The sequence below is a fragment of the Culex pipiens genome, chromosome 2 (genome assembly GCF_016801865.2).
Source record: "Culex pipiens pallens isolate TS chromosome 2, TS_CPP_V2, whole genome shotgun sequence".
Taxonomy (NCBI): Eukaryota; Metazoa; Arthropoda; class Insecta; order Diptera; family Culicidae; genus Culex; species Culex pipiens.
Genome location: NC_068938.1, coordinates 147,152,257 through 147,169,583, shown reverse-complemented (window position 1 = coordinate 147,169,583; position 17,327 = coordinate 147,152,257). Strand labels below are relative to the sequence as shown.

Genomic DNA, 17,327 nt, shown 5'->3' with positions numbered 1-17,327 from the left:
GGGTTTTCGTAAGCCGTGAATTTTCATAAATGTGCCGAGCTTTTGCCTTGCTCCACCCCATTATGCTGGGCAGTGAGTTGTGGGTTTTCCAATTTGCGTATCCCTCCTCGTGGGGGCAATTGGGGTGAAATGGATTTATTATTTGGGTAATCCTCTACAAACTCACACGAAATCGGGAAAAGATGCCCCGACCCCTCTTGGGTTTGCGTGAAACTTTGTCCTAAGGGGTAACTTTTGTCCCTGATCACGAATCCGAGGTCCGTTTTGCCTTCCTCACTGAGGTAAGGCTATAATCCTGCTTTAAAATTGAACTTTTTATTTAAAGCTCGAAAACCCACCTTGATGTATACATATCGACTCAGAATCGAAAACTGAACAAATGTCTGTGTGTATGTGTGTGTGTATGTGTGTGTGTATGTGTGTTTTTTTTTTTTTTTTTTTTTTTTACAAGGTCGGAATCTGCTATCAGACACCTGAGAATTCATTTCTCAGGTAGTGTGGGGTTGGGAAAACAAAAAGAGTTTTCCCGACCCACTAAACCAGTCCTTGAACGCCGTGCCCTTTTCCCCCCGGGACCACCTTTCGGTATAACTTCGGGGGGAGGCGTTGCATTTTCTGCACTAGTCTACTTACAGGATCCATGCCGGGTGCTAGAACCATTTCCTGTTCTACATACATATGAGTCCATGCGAGGGTTTAACCGCGCCCAAGAATCGCGTTGCTTTTGATCGGTTAGTCATATGCAGCCCTCTCCTTGGACCATCGAGACGTGTACCGATTTGGTAGAGCCAACCGTCATAACGTGCTCTCCTTCACAGCCACACTCGTGGGTTCTCAACTCCTGTGACCATCGAGACGTGTACCGATTTGGTAGAGCCGACCATCATAACGTGCTCTCCTTCACAGCCACACTCGTGGGTTTTCGACTAGGCTTCTAGTCGTTCCTCCTCTGGTCGTCTCTCCATCTCCGCTGGAGAGCCGAAGTGATCTGCGTCACCGCTCCGACGACCGCATTCCACTTGGCGATGTCGCTGCACATTCTTCGCACCACATTATCCGGGCTGGTGTCTGCTCCGATAATGGCCAGCATTTCGCTTCGCGCTGCCTCGAAGCGAGGGCAGCTGAACACCACGTGCTCCGGTGTTTCCTCGCAATCGACGCATTCCGGACAGAGAGGAGACTCTGCATGTCCGAACCTGTGCAGGTACTTCCTGAAGCAGCCATGGCCCGACAGGAACTGTGTGAGGTGGAAGGTGACCTCTCCATGCCTTCTGCTCACCCACGTGGATACGGACGGGATAAGCCGATGCGTCCATCTGCCTTTCTCCGTGGTGTCCCACTCACGTTGCCACCTTACCAGCGATTCGGCTTTCGCAGCTTCCCGGATACCTCTCGTGCCTCTCCGGGTGTAGCGCACGGTGTCCTCCTCCAGTGTGATGCCGATGGGGATCATTCCGGCTATGACGCCAACTGCTTCCGACGAAATGGTCCTGTACGCGCTTGCAACCCGCATGGCCATCAGACTCTGCGTTCTGTCGAGCAGCGCTCGATTTCGCTTCGTCCCCAGCGCCGTCCACCATACCGGTCCGCCGTACCTAAGTATGGACGTCGCGACACTTGCCAAGAGGCGGCGCCTACTGCTCCTGGGTCCAGCGTTGTTCGGCATAATCCTCGACAGTGCCATGATCGCCTTAGCCGCCTTCTCGCAGGCGTAATCGACGTGGCTGTTGAAGTTCAGCCGGTCATCCACCATCACCCCGAGGTACTTGAGCGCTCTCTTCGAGTGCACGACGTGTTCTCCAACGTGTATCTGGGCCTGCTGCACCTTTTTGTGGTTACTAACCAGTATCATCTCCGTCTTGTGGTGAGCGATCCGCAGCTTCACCTCGAGCATCCAGTTCTCGATCATTGCGATTGCCTCCATAGCCAGCACATCGACCTCCTCGACATTTTCGCCGGTTACCGTCAGCACTATGTCGTCTGCAAAGCCAACAATCTCTACGCCGTTGGGTAGCCCCAGTGTCAACACTCCGTCATACATTCCGTTCCACAGTGCTGAACCCAGAATGGATCCCTGCGGAACTCCCGCGGTAACAACAACGGTTTTTTGTCCATCGGCAGTGTCGTAGACCAGCACGCGGTTCTCGAAGTAGCTCTTCAAGATCATGCACAAATAGTCAGGCACCTTCATTTTGTGCAGCGCTGCTGCTATGGCCACCCAGCTCGCACTGTTGAACGCGTTCTTGACGTCAATCGTGACTATTGCGCAGCAACGGTTCCCCCTGCGTTTTTTCCTCCGCGCTTCGTCGGCTTTCTCGACCACTTTCCGGATGGCGTCCACCGTGGATCTCCCTTTACGGAAGCCGAACTGCCTCGCTGCTAAGCCATGCTCGCTCTCCGTGTACTTGGTCAGCCGGTTAAGGATGATCCGTTCCAGAAGCTTTCCGAGGGTGTCCAGCAAACATATAGGCCTATACGATGATGGGTCCCCCGGTGGTTTGCCTGGCTTCGGTAGCAACACGAGCTTTTGAACCTTCCACGGGTCGGGGAAGTGTCCTTCGTCCAGGCATTTCTGCAGGACTGTTCGAAACCTGTCCGGGAATGCTTGAACCGCCGATTTCAGGGCGAAATTCGGGATTCCATCCGGGCCGGGAGCTTTCTTCACCTTCAATCTTTTCGCTACTGCCACAAGTTCTTCGTTGGTGATCAGATGACCTTCGGCGTTGCTACCCCCTTCGTCGTTGTACGGTGTAGGAGGCCATGTCGTTGGGTCATGTCTTGGGAAGAGCCCTTCCACAATGACCTTCAGCTTGTCGGGACACGTTTCAGCCACCATCGATGGGCCTCTGATCTTCGCCATCGCGACACGATATGCGCTCCCCCAAGGGTTTGCATCAGCGTCTTGGCATAACTCCTTGAAGCAGTTTGTCTTGCTGCATTTGATCGCTTTCTTGAGCGCGGCCTTTGCAGACCGGTACTCCTCTCTGCACTCCTCTCTAGTTGCTTCGGATCTTGCTCTCTGGACTCGTCTTCTGGCGCTGAGGCAACTTGCCCGAAGGGTACCGAGTTCTTCATTCCACCAGTATGCTGGACGACGACAGTTCCTTGGCTCCAGTCTCCGCGGCATGGTTGTGTCGCATGCTGCAACCAGTTGTGCTGTTAGCACGTCGGCACTCAAGTCTTGGGGACCATCACACCAATGGAGCGCTTCCACGAAGAGACCCTCGTCGAAGTACTGCAGCTTCCATTTCCTTCCGTAGGACCGGCTGCTCCTATCTGGTACAGGGGCTCGTCTCCCGATGCTGTACCGGATCGCTTGGTGATCGCTATGGGTATAGTCCTCACTCACCCTCCAGTTCATGTCGGCCGCCAGTCGCGGGCTACAGAACGTAACGTCGATAATGGACTCACGACCGTCTTTGCGGAAGGTACTGCTGGTTCCGCGATTCGCCAGCCTAACGTCTAGCTTTGCCAGAGCTTCCATTAGGCTATGCCCCCTAGCATTGGTGCATCTGCTACCCCACTCGACCGCCCACGCGTTGAAGTCACCTCCGATAACGATCGGGCTTCGTCCGATCAGTTCATCGGTCAGACTATCCAGCATCTGCTGAAACTGCTCCAAGGTCCATCTTGGGGGAGCATAGCAGCTACAGAAGAAGGTTCCGTTTACTTTGGCGATCACGAATCCTTCAAACGCCCTCGAGACCACTTCTTGTATGGGGTACCGCCCCATCACGTGTATCGCCGCCATTCTTGCTGTATCCGCGGCCCAGTTTCCGTTGTCGTGTGGAACTCGGTACGGTTCTGCAATAATTGCCACGTCACACCCCGTCTCCGCGGTCGACTGCCACAGCAGTTGCTGTGCAGTGTCGCAGTGATTGAGGTTCACCTGGGACACCTCCATTACTTTTTGCCCGAGGCCAGCTTCTTGTACACCGGGCAATTAAAGCCACCCGTCGCATGGCTATTGCCATCGCCTTCTTTACAGAGGACGCACTTCGGCTTATTTTTGCAGTCTCTTGCCATGTGGCCTTCTCTACCACATCTTCTGCAACTGTTGGTTCGATCGGGACCATCGCAATTTCTCGCCTGGTGGCCGAAACCCATACAGCGGAAACACCTCGTCATCTGCTGCGTCACTCGAGGAACAGGCCTCAGTGGGCACACCGACCACCCTACTTTGACCTTGCCGGCTTCCAGCAGCTTAGACGCCGAAGGCGTCGATAGTCGGATCGACGCAATTTGCGTGCCGCCGTAGGCTTTCCTCAACCGGATTGCCATCGGTGTCGTACGGTCATCCAGAAGAACGATCAGCGCATCTTCTAGCTCTTCCTCCGTCGTGATCTCGTCCAGGTTCCTGCACTCAATCGTTGTCTCCGGCGATAGCGCCCTTACCTTCGACTCGTAGCCTACGGCTTTCTCGACGAGGGACTTAAAAGCTGAACTCTTGACCGCGGGGTCATTCTTCAGCTCAAAAAGCATCGCTCCGGTCTGTGTGCGCCTGGTTTTAACCACGTTCTCGCCAAGCTCCTTGAGTTCCGGATCGGTTCGTACTTTCCGGAGGAGGTCTGCGTACGAAACACCTTCCTTCACCTCGACCACCAAAGCCTCGCCTTTGTTACGCTCCCTGCGAAACTTGGGTTTTTGGGTGTCCTCGTGCTGCTTCCCTTTTTTCTTCCGCTTCTTTTTCTTGACCTTCTCCCATTCCTCCTTCCCTGGGTCTGGTTCTGGCTCCTTCGCTGGGTCTGGACTGTCTCCATTCCCCTGCTTCTGCTTCTTTGCGTCCTCCTCCTCTCCAGGCGTTTCCCTGTCCCTTTTAGAGCCTGGGCCGGGCGGCGTTTTCGGTTCTTTCTCCCGTAGCGCTTCCTCCTCCAGTTTTGCGTTCAGCGTTTCTTCGGCTCTTTCAGCTCTGAGCTTCAGTGAATTCCGCGTCACCACCAGCGAGCTGTTTTCGCGCTCTGCGGCATTCATGGCTGCCTTGACTCCATTCACCATCTGCTTGATTCTGGTGTGGACGTTGTTTTTGTCCTTGATGAAATCAAAGAGTTCGTTAACCCTCCTTCTGACCTCCTGCAACGCGGTCCTTCCGAGCAGGACTCCGTCCTGAGGGGTACTGCCGGCGAAGTTCAACAAGGATGACTTGGGAGTCTCCTCTCCAATTACTCCTATCTGCTGACTCGAAGCAGCCGCCTGGTTCAACACTGGGGATCTCAACACCTTCCCGCTTCCACGGAACGCGCTCGCCACCCCGCCTGCTGTGTCGCCGCCGTTTGACTCGCCTCCTGCCATTTCGACGTTTGCGTCCTCTTCTACCTCCGTGTTTTCCGATGCTTGGGGCGCATCGGGACCCTTTTGTTGGTTTGTTTCACTTGTCTTCATTTTGAATCCCACGAGTCGCTAGGGAAATACGGTCCGCTGCGCCAGTGCCCTGCCGTGACGCAGTAAGGGCAAATTACGTGTGGGGTTCGCCCCTGTGCCCCACAGGCTCCGTTATCGACTGGGAATCCCTCGACACGGGTCGCGTCACATCTTGGATTCGGGGTTTGGTGAGGTTTTGGGCTAAAACACTTATAGCGGCGTTCGATCGCTTGACAGAGGTGTTTACGGACCCATGTGGTTTTTTTTTTCGAAGAAATTAAACAGAGCCCTTGTTCAATTCCGCCACGTCCTAGACATCCTCCCGCTGCTGGTCCGGGGGCGATGCAATGAATGTATGCAATCGCCGACAGCTATCCGCCTACTGCAACCCGCCCGGTAGCTGGCAGCTAAGCTCCGCAGGGACCCTCACCTGTCCCCACGGTTCACGGGTGTGTGTATGTGTGTGGGTATGTGTGTGGGTATCTGTGTGTGTATGTGACCAATAATGTCACTCAGTTTTCTCAGCACTGGCTGAACCGATTTTGACCAAACTAGTCGCATTCGACTTGGTTTAGGGTCCCATACGGTGCTATTGAATTGTTTGAAGTTTCGATAAGTAGTTCAAAAGTTATGTATAAAAATGTGTTTTCGCATATTTTCGGAAGTTTAATAAATGGCAGTAAACTGAACCAAACACCATCATGTTACACATCGTTAGTTAGGTAATTGAAAGACCTTTCCAAAGAGTACAAAACATCAAAGATCTGGCAACCCTGTCTCGAGTTATGACCACTTAAGTGATATTTATATACTTTTTTGAGGCCGGATCTCACTTAAATGTATGTAAACAATGTCCGGATCCATCATCCAACCAACCGTTGGTTAAACTATCGACAGAACTTTCCAACGAGTCCAAAACATTGAATGTCTGGCAACCCTGTCTCGAGTTATGACCACTTAAGTGATATTTATGTACTTTTTTTTGTAGCCGGATCTCACTTAAATGTATGTAAACAATGTCCGGATCCATCATCCGACCCATCGCTGGTTAGGTAATCGAAAGACCTTTCCAACGAGTCCACAACATTGAAGATCTGGCAACCCTGTCTCGAGTTATGACCTCTTAAGTGATATTTGTGTACTTTTTGAGGCCGGATCTCACTTAAATGTATTAAAACTATATCCGGATCCATCATCCAACCCACCGTTGGTTAGGTAAGCAAAAGAACTTTCAAACAAGCCCAAAACATCAAAGATCTGGCAACCCTGTCTCGAGTTATGACCACTTAAGTGATATTTATATACTTTTTTGAGGCCGGATCTCACTTAAATGTATGTAAACAATGTCCGGATCCATCATCCAACCAACCGTTGGTTAAGCTATCGACAGAACTTTCCAACGAGTCCAAAACATTGAATATCTGGCAACCCTGTCTCGAGTTATGACGACTTAAGTGATATTTATGTACTTTTTTTGTAGCCGGATCTCACTTAAATGTATGTAAACAATGTCCGGATCCATCATCCGAACCATCGCTGGTTAGGTAATCGAAAGACCTTTCCAACGAGTCTAAAACATTGAAGATCTGGCAACCCTGTCTCGAGTTATGACCTCTTAAGTGATATTTGTGTACTTTTTTGAGGCCGGATCTCACTTAAATGTATTAAAACTCATCCGACCCATCGCTGGTTAGGTAATCGAAAGAACTTTCCAACAAGCCCAAAACATCAAAGATCTGGCAACCCTGTCTCGAGTTATGACCACTTAAGTAATATTTATATACTTTTTTGAGGCCGGATCTCACTTAAATGTATGTAAACAATGTCCGGATCCATCATCCAACCAACCGTTGGTTAAGCTATCGACAGAACTTTCCAACGAGTCCAAAACATTGAATATCTGGCAACCCTGTCTCGAGTTATGACCTCTTAAGTGATATTTGTGTACTTTTTTGAGGCCGGATCTCACTTAAATGTATTAAAACTATATCCGGATCCATCATCCGACCCATCGCTGGTTAGGTAATCGAAAGAACTTTCCAACAAGCCCAAAACATCAAAGATCTGGCAACCCGGTCTCGAGTTATGACCACTTAAGTGATATTTATATACTTTTTTGAGGCCGGATCTCACTTAAATGTATGTAAATAATGTCCGGATCCATCATCCAACCAACCGTTGGTTATGTTATCGACAGAATTTTCCAACGAGTCCAAAACATTGAATATCTGGCAACCCTGTCTCGAGTTATGACCACTTAAGTGATATTTGTGTACTTTTTTTTGGCGGATTTTAAGAAAAACTAGATGAAATTTGTGTCCAAACCCATCGAATCACCAATAGTTGGTAAAGAGTGAGGAAGGCACCAACCACTTAGGTGGATTAAGTTAGTTTTTTGATATCTCGTGACGGAGGGGCGGTACGATGCGAAAAAGACACGTTTTTCAATAATTTGCAGCTTGAAATGGTGCTGAGATGGAAATTTGGTGTCAAAGGGACTTTTATGTAAAATTGAACGTCCAATTTGATGGCGTACTCAAAATTCCGAAAAAACTTATTTTTCATCGAAAAAATCACTTTAAAAGATTTAAAATTCTGTCCTTTTCGCTCCTAAACTGTAATTTGTTTTGGAAAATGTCATTTTAAGGGCAATTTAATGTACTTTTCGAATCTACATGAACCCCGAAGGGTCATTTTATCATTAAGAACAAAATGTTTCATGCAAGGTTATTTTTTAGAGAGTAACAATGTTCTGCAAAGTTGTAGAAAGAACAATTACAAAAATTCTGATATATGAACATAAGGGATTTGCTTGTAATCATCACGAGCTCTCGCGATTTTACGAAAAAAAGTTTTGAAAAAATATTTTTCGTGCTTTTCTTTGTTTCATTGTTTGTGTCCGTCGCGAATGACTTGAACGGCCTTGATCATCGACGACCAACTATTTCAAAAAGTTTTTTTTTTCGTTAAATCGTGATATTTCATGATGGTTAAAAGCAAACCCCTTATGTTTACATATCAAAATTTTTGTAATTGTCTTTTCTACAACTTTGCAGAACATTGTTACTCTCTAAAAAATAACCTTGTAAAGTTAGAAAAACAAGAAATATTAAAATGAAACATTTTGTTCTAAATGAAAAAAAAAAAAAACCCTTCTGAGTTAATGTAGATTCGAAAAGTACATTAAATTTCCCTTAAAATGACATGTTCCAAAAAAAAATTACAGTTGAGTAACGGAAAACGGCAGAATTTTTAAAACTTTTTTAGTGTTTTTTCGATGATAAATACGTTTTTCCGGAATTCTGAGTACGCCATCAAATCGGGCGTTTGATTTTACATAAAAGTCCCTTTGACACCAAATTTCGATCTCATCACCTTTTCAGACTGCAAATTATTGAAAAAAAACGTCTTTTTTCGCATACTCAAACATGAAAGGTGCCGTACCGGCCCTCCGTCACGAGACGTCGAAAAATGGACCTACTTGATTAGATACAAAAGTTACCCCTTAGGAAAAAGTTTCACGCAAATCGAAGAGGGGTGAGTTGGCGGAGAATTACTTTTTATCACAAGTGCTGAAAAGTTCAGCTTTTTAGCACCCATTTCAGTGCTGAAAACTTGAACTTTTTGGCCCTTCTATGATGTTTAGTAAAGAAAAGTAGGCCTTTTTGTCATTCGAAAAGAATTGCAAAAAGGTATTTTTGCAATTCCGTCGTGAAACTACTTACTTTCCTGTCATTTTTGAACGACGAAATAGCCTACTTTTCTGTACCAAAAATAACATAATCGAATAGCAACACTTTTCAAAACAAATGCTGAAAAGTTCTACTTTCCAGCACTGAAATGGGTGCTGAAAAAATGAACTTTTCAACACTTGTTTCGAAAAATAACACTTTTCAACATTTTTTTGATTTAAACAATTTATTGACAAAATACATGAAAAATTTATTTAAAATTTCACTCAATTGGTGTTTTTCGGAATTGCAAAAAATGTTTTATGGAACTCGTTGCAAAATTTGATTTTTTCAGTACTCGTCGTATTTATCTAACTCGGTAAACCTCGTTGGATAAATGTACGACTCGTGCTGAAAAAATCCTCTTTTTGCGACTTTCCATTCAAAACTTTGGTAACTTTGGTTTACTGGTTGCTGAGAAACTGCATCAGGATCACTCCAAGTAGTTAAAAAAGATCCAATGCATATTTTGAAACTGAAACTGGGGCAAATAGGGACACATGGAGAGAATTGGGACTGCTGTTTTAGCCTTATTACTGGACCTTATTTTGATATTTTTTTATAATCTGTCATTTCCTGTTTCCAAGAGGCGATTCCTTGGAATTACTCAAAATGGTCAAGCGACACTTCATTGTGGAATTTGTCCGATCTACTCTACAACTCATTTCCAGAACCCTCGATATAAGATCCTGTCAAAATGTGGCCACCCCGTTTGTTCCGGAAGACGCTTAATTGTAAGGGTTGTAACACGGCAACTAATGCCGTTTTATAGGATTTTAAAATTTCAAGGTTGTACTTTGAGGTTTTTAGATTACATAATTTGTAAAGATGAAATGAATTCAGATTGCATTAAAAAACTTTTTTTTCATTATTTCAAGGTTTAAAAATGTAATGTTTCGAATTAGACACATCAACTTTAAAAATATGATATTGCAACAATGTAGCTTTCTATGATTGTGAGATTATTAATCTGAAGGATTGCAAGATAAAAATATTTTAATTATGTATGATTTCTAGGCCACAAATATATTTGAATAAGTAAAAGTGTACAATTAAGCTGAGCATTTTCCACGGAATCGGTCTTTTTTAATTTAACTTTTTGTCACTAAAACTTGATTTGAGAAAAAACACTATTTTTATTTTTTTTCTGATATGTTTTAGAGGACATCAAATGCCAACTTTTCAGAAATTTCCAGAATGGACAAAAAAACTTTGACCGAGTTATGATTTTTTGAATCAATACAATTGTTTTAAAAAAATCGAAATATTGTTTTTTTGATTTGATATGATTTTTTTTTGAAAAATTGGTCGCAAATTTTTTTTAACTTAATTTATCGATGTAAAATCGAATTTGCAATCAAAAAGTACTTTAGTGAAATTTTGATAAAGTGCACCGTTTTCAAGTTATAGCCATTTTAGGTATTTTTTTGGAAATAGTAGCAGTTTTTCATTTGTTTTAATTAGTGCACATGTTTGCCCACTTTAGAAAAAAATATTTTTGAAAAGCTGAGAAAATTCTCTATATTTTGCTTTTTTGAACTTTGTTGATACGACCCTTAGTTGCTGAGATATTGCCATGCAAGTGTTTAAAAACAGGAAAATTGAAGTTTTCAAAGTCTCACCCAAACAATCCACCATTTTCTAATGTCGATATCTCAACTACTAATGGTCCGATTTACAATGTTAAAATATGAAACATTCGTGAAATTTTCCTATCTTTTCGAAAACAAAATTTTCAAAACTTTTAAATCAAGACTAACATTTCAAAAGGGCGTAATATTAAATGTTTGATCCTTAGACTAATGATGCAAAATGGCTTCTTTGGGCATACCGAAGGCACCAAAAAAGTTTCAGCCGGATTAAAAAATACAAAAAAAATCGAATGACCGAAATCTCAGAGAATTGCTCAGCTTACAAATTTTAAGTTCCTCATTTCACCCCGCACTTTCACAGTGCCACCCAACAACAACGGGGTCGACCTTTGAAGCAGCGGGAAAACCATTGCTAATGGTAAAATGCGGGTCGCTCTGCAATAAAACAGCTGGCACTTTTGTTGCCGGCATTCCTGGCCGGTGTGTGCGCGCTGGTTTTTGGTTCTTCCTCCGTTTGATGGGTTGCAATTTTCGGGTTGGACGTGTTTATACATTTTTTTATCCTCTGTTTGGGAACTTGATTCCCCATCACCCCTACTCCTCCGCCACCGCTCAATAAAGTATATAAATTTAAAGCTGGAACTCCTGCTGTGGCGAGGGACTCAAGTTGGACTGTTCAGGAAAGCTGTTGGAGTTGGAAGGGGGTGGAAGCTGTTTCCTTCCTTCCTTTTTGTCTGACAAAATGGAATAAAAGGGTAAATTTGAAAAGAAATTACCGTCATCGTCTTTCACGAAGAAAACCCTCTTTTTTACTTTGCGTTCTTATAATAAACCAAGTCCTTTTTGTCCGCTTTTCGGAGGTTGAAAAGAAAATATTCAGCTTGTTTCCTTTCGTTTATTTGTTCATTTTAATTTGAAGAAAAAACGAATCGAGTGTCCTATTTTTTCTATTTTTATTTTAAACAAAATTCTGCGAAGAAACATGCTCCTCTTCAACACTTCCCACTTGAAATCCATCGGTAGGAAATTGGAATATAAATTAAAACTTATCCAATTAGTGCAATATGCCGCTCATGACATTTACCTGCTTCACTTTCTCAGAGCGATAAATTTTTCAACCGCATGAAGAGGTTAGAGGTAATCAATGCTATAAATATGCCACATTCCATTAGTCTGGCGGGGACGCCGTGGTGGCCACAACAACCGCAAAACCCCGGATGGTCTGGTCCTGCCACAGAATAGAGCAAATATTTGTCCTCTGTTGGCAACTAGAGTGCTGGCTGTGCTGGAGTCCATTAAAAAAAGCTCAAACAAGGGTGAGTAGTTTTTTTTATCAGTTTGTTTTTTTTTTCTGCTATCGATTATAGTTCATAATTTTGCAGATATAATTGCTTGATATCGGTAATCAACTGTCTGTTTCTTTGGATGACAGCTTCGTCAGAATTTGATGCGTTCTGGGCTGGAGCTCGTCTTTACGGTTATTCGCGATGACAAAGTGTAATATGACAGCTGATGAATATTGAAAAAAAGTCTGGTGCAAAATATACTTTACCATAGTTTCACTGCCGGCTAGCGGGTGTTGGTTTGGAAAACACAAAGCTTGAAGATTATTCAGAATGAGGGTTTATAATACGTCATTAAATTTGGGGTTATTTCCGTAAAGGCTGACATTTTTCGATCCAATGTATGATATGCATTGTTACCATGTACCACAGTTTGTTGCAATCGATAAATATTAATTATAATCACCATTATTTAGTAGCTTATTGAATGCGTTGCGTAGACGACAAAAATTCAATCAAAAACTTTGTATCACAAGCAATTCCCTGTTGTTTTTGCATTAAACCGATCAGAGCTCGAGATCTAATTTCAATAATCACGAATGGCACATTTGCATGCCAACGGGGCATTTCAGCGGATGGGGGGAACCACACAGCTCGCACGGATTACCTATTTCGGTGCCATCAGATACAAAATAATCAAAAGTGCATTCGATAAAACATGAATTGAATTTACGTGCACGCCGGTTATTGAGGAAACGCTCGACACGAATGCTAAACCGGTGGAAATTTTTAAGGGGAAAATTTCAAAAGCTCTTTCCGCCATTTGAACCTCTCAATTTACATTTTACCCTAGAAAAGAAAGTTTTCTTAGTGCCTTCCACACCCAAGTTGTGGGTGATCGATTGAGGCAAGATATTGCTTTAGTCCCACCCACCTCTACCTCTAAGTATTCCTTCTTCACGTGATTTCGGAAACGGAAATGCTTCATCGAACGTACCGTGCGATGGATTTACGGCATCACACACTTGCTCACTGGCTGTTACGCCACATGCAGCAGCTCAGCAGTTGCAGTCTGAATTATTATTCAGAAGACCGGTACGGAGAACGAAGAAATGAAGAATGTTTTACATATTTTGCTCGAGGTGACTGCAGAAGCAGGATTGGGAAACATTTTTCCTATCCACATGATTGGATTTATCAAAAGGAGCGCAACGGTAAAGGTGAAGCGATTTTTAATTAAATTTCAAGTTTTGTGGAATGTCTTGATTTTCGATTCAATCCTGAGATATTCAATAAAAAACGTTACTTAATCCACCTTTAGGTGGTTGGTGCCTTCCTCGCATTCATAAAGTGAATACCTCGGTGAATACACAACAGAGCCTCAAAAAAGTGTATAAATAACACTTATTTTCAAAATATCTGAGATCCGGCCTCAAAAATAATGTGTAAAAAACACTATAGTACTTATAACTTATGATAGGGTTATCAGATCTTCAATGTTTTGGGCTCATTAGAAAGGTCTTTCAATTATCCAACTAACGACGGGTCGCATTATGGACCCGGCCAACAATTTCATTGAAATATTTGAGATCCGGCCTCTTAAATGTGTACAAATGACACTTAAGTGCTCATAACTTTTGATAGGGTTATTAGATCTTCAATGTTTTGGGCTCATTAGAAAGGTCTTTCAATTATCCAACTAACTTTTGATAGGGTTGTCAGATCTTCAATGTTTTGGGCTCATTAGAAAGATCTTCTCTCGGCCAACAATGTCATCGAATTATTTGAGATCCGGCCTCTAAAATGTGTACAAATGACACTTAAGGGCTCATAACTTTTGATAGGGTTACCAGATCTTCAATGTTTCTGACAAAAACCACCCTTTTTACAATCTTTCGAACTTTAGCCAGAATCGTTTTTTTAGCATTGAAATACTAAACAAAACTTCATAATATTAACTAGGGTCTTGTGGGACCCCAAGACGGATTGAATGAGACCAGAACGGTCCAAATCGGTTCAGCCAGTCCGGAGATAATCAAGTGCATTTTTTTTCGGTGCACGGACTTACAGACATACACACGCACAGACATTTGCTCAGAATTTGATTCTGAGTCGATAGGTATACGTGAAGGTAGGTCTACGAGGTCGAATTAAGAAGTTCATTTTTCGAGTGATTTATAGCCTTTCCTCAGTAAGGTGAGGAAGGCAAAAACGAAAAATAACTCCGTGCATTGTCGTCACTCTTCATATGAAAGAAGTTTAAATCTTGTCGTGCTGTCTTGACCAGTGCTGTGATAGGTGTCGGAATACTCCAATCGTCTTCACCTACGACAATCTGATTTTGACATTCTTCTTTCGTTCGATTCACACACAAACAAATGAGTGCTACGCAAAGTCACTCACACAGTCATTGATTTCCCTCTTGAAATACAATCGCTCAGAGAACGGTCGTTTGACATTCTACCGAGATTCCGATCATCTCTCCCGTGATCGCAGTCATATGACTTCTGTCACCACGCAGCAAACACATGGAAGAGAGAGAGAGAGACAAAAACGAGAGAAAGAGAAAGAGCACCTTGTCTCGTTCGGGCGGCTGATTGAGTGGTGCTTATTTTTCGTTCGTTTCATCTTTGTGTTTACGTTCACCGACCGTCGCCAAGCAATGACGATCATGATAGGCGCTGTGTGTCAGTAATCAAGTTTCGTTTTCGGAAATGATCGCTGATAGAAAGTTCTATCAAATATCGAGCAGTCCCGTTCAGCGATAGATCTCTTTCAAGCATTGATTTCGGCACACCCTGAAAATTGCTGGGAATTCAGGTCAGAACGCGTTTGACACACGTACATGCCCGACTACCGTAAACATTTGTAATTATAACTCGGGACTCCGGCAACCAAATTCAATCAAACTTTGAGACAATGCACAGAATGGTGAGCCAAACAACACGTGTTTGTTATTGTTAATATCGCGTGATCTATTTTTGTTAATGGTCAAACATTAAAGCGCGTTTTTCTCGTAACTTCAAAAAGTGACGTGCGACAAGATAGCACGACAATGTCGAAATGCTGCTTTTGTGTCTTGGAATTACTATGAGCTGGTCCACGATTATGGAAATAACTCTAGTTTATGGAGCTTGTACTAAGTGTGTTTTGCAAAATTGTGCCAGCTTGGAATTTTTGTTGTTGTTTGTATCAACAGGAGTCATCAGACCTAATATTCATATTTTTTAGAAGGATTCCCTTTTTTGTATTCTTACGTTTCAGCATCCAATTGAGTCCTGAAAAGTAAAACTTTTCAGCAATTGTATTGAAAAGTAATTCTTTTCGATACTTGATACAGTTGGTAATTTAATAGCCAATCGACCATTACAATTTGTCTAAAACAGAGCTGAATTTCATGTTTAAAACAACATCGTTTTTTTTGTCCATGGATAGATTATCCGAATTCGAATCTTCGGATAATCGAGGTTTCGGTATTTCTGAGGATGGTATACAAACTTTTTTGGACCGTTTTTTTCCTTTGTAATTGTTATAGAACTTGTATAGAAATCATCTTTTCATGAGCTTTTTGTTCTTAACTCACTCAACAAAACAAAATCAATACACAACTTACGATTCATGTGTAAAACATATTTTTTGCAACTCCGCTGTGAAACTGTCAACTTTTCCTGTCCTTCTGAAGAAATGAAACGGCCTACTTTTTCCTACCAAAAATAACAGAATCAAATAGCAACACTTTTCAAAATAAATGCTGAAAAGTTCTACTTTTCAGCACTGAAATGAGTGCTGAAAAGTTGAACTTTTCAGCACTTGTTTTGAAAAGTAAAACTTTCAACATTTTTTTTATTTAAACGATTTATTGGAAAAATACATGAAAATTTTACTTAAAATTTCACTCAATGGATGTTTTTCGGAATTGCAAAAAATATTGTATGGAACTCGTTGCAAAACTTGATTTTTTCAACACTCGTCGTATTTATCCAACTCGGTGAACCTCGTTGGATAAATGTACGACTCGTGCTGAAAAAATCCTCTTTTTGCAACTTGTTGCATAAACTACTATTTCATTTGCATACTAACTAACGAGGAAAAACAACAACCGACAGCCTGTGCACACTTTTTTTTTCTGCCAGCCACTCGTCTGTCAGAAATAAATCAACTCCGTTCGGCATGCCAACCAGAGGTCCAACCAACCATACGGAAGGAACCCCACGCCACCACCGCCGTCGTGTTTTCCATGTTATTTGGCTGCATGCATATTAGAGTGGTTCAGATTTGGCATTCTGGCGACTAAATTCTGGGAAGCTGTATTCCGAATGTGGTCTTGATTTGACGCAACTTTTTAAATGAATTTTGAGTTTTAAAATGATGAATCCCATTTTAACCCAGAATCAAAGGCTGTTGCGCCCAGCCCTAATTTGAACCACTCTGCTGCCCTTTTTTCTGCAAAAATCGAAACTTGGGTGCTTATCAATATTGATCTTGTAGCCAGGTTTGCTCACTGGGTCGGAAGTTGATAGTTGGTTGATGGAGGAAAAAATGCTTCCTGTTTTGGGCAAATTTTTAAACGTGACCAAATTTTTCGATTTATTATTCACGGTGTAAATCGTGGAATCGTCGATTTCATCCCAGAGTTCTATAAATCTATTAATAATTTCAATTTATCATGCACATTAATCTTGATTGTACGCAAACACAGTGTGAACGTTAGGATCTATGTCATCCCTTGTGACAGAAATCGGCTAGCAGTGTAGTTCTCCCTGTTCCGATATCCTCCTCCAGTCAACACGGCACTCTGTGTCCTCTCCTAATCCTGCAGCAGTACGGCGTTGTACACACAGATGTCGCCGTGATTTGTGCGACGCTCGTTGCTCTAGCGATGTATCCGATGACACATTGGATGCTGCTGCTGCTAATTTGTTGGCATCATCTCCTTTGAAATCGCTGCTGCTGCTCTGATGCTGTCACAACGAGAGATGACAGCAGCAGCAGCAAAAGAATGTTTGCCAAGAGTTTTGCTGGAGCCGGTATTGGCCGGATTCTGACGCGAGCACGACTTTGACCCTGAAACGCGTTATCGCAGCACCCCGAGACAATACTGCTGCTAATCTTATGCCGTGAAGAGAGCACTTTGATATTCTATCCTTTATCTTTTCACACAAGTGGCAGACAGATCGGTTAGGACAGGGGGAAAAGCGGAGTTGGGCGAATCAGCGAATGCTTCCTGTTTGATGCGGAAACATTGGAACACTCATCTAAATTGAAATCTATTTGCAGATGATGTGATACGACAACGTGACGCTTTGTTCCGGGATGATTAATTCTGCACGAACGATCCGTATTTTGGCATCGGGAGAAAGCAA

The 17,327-nt window shown here is 43.2% G+C and overlaps 1 protein-coding gene across 1 annotated transcript in view; it reads right to left on the bottom strand.

Moving 5' to 3' along the window:
* Positions 1-17,327, bottom strand: part of LOC120414931 (neuromodulin) — a 224,311-nt gene that overhangs the window by 66,678 nt on the left and 140,306 nt on the right. The gene's annotated exons all lie outside the window — the stretch shown is intronic.